The sequence below is a fragment of the Meleagris gallopavo genome, chromosome 2 (genome assembly GCF_000146605.3).
Source record: "Meleagris gallopavo isolate NT-WF06-2002-E0010 breed Aviagen turkey brand Nicholas breeding stock chromosome 2, Turkey_5.1, whole genome shotgun sequence".
Lineage (NCBI taxonomy): Eukaryota > Metazoa > Chordata > Aves > Galliformes > Phasianidae > Meleagris > Meleagris gallopavo.
The window spans coordinates 76,215,089-76,217,409 of record NC_015012.2 but is presented as its reverse complement, the minus strand read 5'-3'; positions in this window follow the sequence as shown (position 1 = coordinate 76,217,409).

Here is a 2,321-nt window from a genome sequence, read left to right as displayed (position 1 = left end):
AAAAAAAAAAAAACAACATAGCTGTGATTAATATATTGCAGTAAGTTCTGGAGAAAGCAATAATATACATCTATATTCTGAGTTTTCAAATCCCTTGAATCCTTTTGTCTTCAGAAATAGAAACTTCAAAAATGGTCTCCAAGAATAAAACTTGAGAGTTTAATGAGAAGGATTAATAAATATAAGAAGTGATACCTCATAAACATGCCACTAGAAGAATCCTATCAGTCTCAGAGCATGTTTTTTCATTTGCTTGGACAGTAGCATGAATGGCAGTTAAACATACTGTGAATTCATCATCTATAGACTTAACTGATAGTCAAATCTGAATCTGTCACTGTTTCTTATCCCATCCTAGGTTTCCATTCTTGTTGCCGTGGCTATTAAATGCTTGAGCTGTTTTGAAATTTTACACAGACTAGTACTTAGTAAGTTTTAGAAGTTGTGGAGCTCAATAGTGTTGCATCTTAAAGGCCCCATTCTCCTGTAGCCAGTGATGTTGAGGTAGGGACTTGAAGGAAAACAATAAAAGTTCTGATGTGTGCTACTTAAAAACAGCGTATCCATACTAGCATATTAACATGCAAATTCTATGTGTGGGCCTGCCAAAATATATAAGCATTCTATCCAAAATATATAAATACAATCTACTTCTCTGAAGAGTTATCACTTTATTCAAATGCACATTTGGAGCACTGCTCACTTAGGATTTATGCTCTTCTTCTCAGAGTTTATATTAATATGAAACAGATTGCTAGGTTTTAATAAAGAGGCAGTTATCTTCTTCTGCTAATGGATTAAACACAGAACATTATAATTCCAGTGCTGCATCCAAGAGCATAGGTGGCCCAAGATCTTTTTTCCTATTCCACTGTCTAGTTACAATGTCATACAAATAGAAACACATGTACATAAAACATCTGGTGTTCACAAAGGAGACCAGTAGGACTTAAGGAATTTGTCAACTTCTGTCAACATTGCAGTGCAGCTCCTCCTCAGAGTACCTGTAAAGGAATATGTTCGTCTCTCAGAGAGAATAGTTTCACTTGACTGCAAGAAAGTCTGAAGGTTTCACAACAGGGCAAAATATAATGATGTTTTTGTCTATCAAATTTGTATTTTAGTTCCTACAGAATCCAAATAGTTTTGTACTTAAATATCCTTGATTTGTGAACCCCGGTGAAGACGGTGAATGAGGCTTACCAATGTTTTTGCATCAAGATATGTATAAATTTGAGTCTTAACAAAACCTGCTGTACGAGCTTCGAGAGCTTCTGTTGTGCTATTGGTACTTACTCCTTTTTATTTAGTCTTGGAAAAACAGTGAAACTTCATTAGACACAGAAAATAAATTAAAAAAAATAGATGTAGGCTGAGAAGAGAGAACAGCCTGAGCTTCTGGCTGCTCTGTGGACTTGCTAATTGCACATATGCCCTGCTTCTCTTACCTTGCTTCTGTTGGTGCTCTTCTGAGTTTAGGTGAGAGTACACTGCCTTGCCATCTTAGATCTATGCAATTAAAGGGCAGTAAACAAAGTCTTCCTTCATTTGACCTGAGAAGCTTCCTTCCTCCCTTCCAACTTTTCCAAGCCTGGCGAGAACTATTGCATATCAGGAAAGGTGCATGACTCTTCCGAAAGGTGCTGGACCTGCCAGCTGAGCTAACACAGGTCCTTTGCCATCCATCCCAGAGGGCTGTTGCAGGAAGCTTAAATCCCTCTTGATGCACAAGAAAACTTATATTGTTAATGGTTTAAATAGCTGCTTAATACATTCAGGCATGTTTTTGCTGTTGTTGCTGGGATTTATTTGTTCTTTCCAAGAAAACATAGGGCAAAATTCAGACCTGATTTAAGTGAAGGCAAATTTATTTACTTGAGAATAATTTCAGTCAAGCCCAACAAAATTGTGATCAGTCTGTGTTTGGAAGTATGTTCAGGTTGATTTCCTTCTCTGTGGAGCTGTGATGTTCTTTGAAAACAGTTCTTTGCATGCATATGAAATCATATTTATGTGTACTAAAGGACTGTATGACATAACACAAATGGTTTCACTACAAGTGGGCATTTGATGGCAATTCCTGTCTCTGTTTCTTCCTGAAAAGATGAAAAATTGGCAAATGAACTAAAACCACAATTAGGCATTAATGAGAGAGCTGCAGCAAATAACTAACTACATGTGAAAATGATCTCCTGGTCACTCGGTGTTACATTTAGTGATGTTCCTCTCTCCCTCCCTGCCTCCCTTCCTTCCTTCCTTCCTTCATTCCTTCCTTCCTTCCTCTCTTCCTCCCTCCCTCCCTTCTTCCCTCCCTCCCTCCC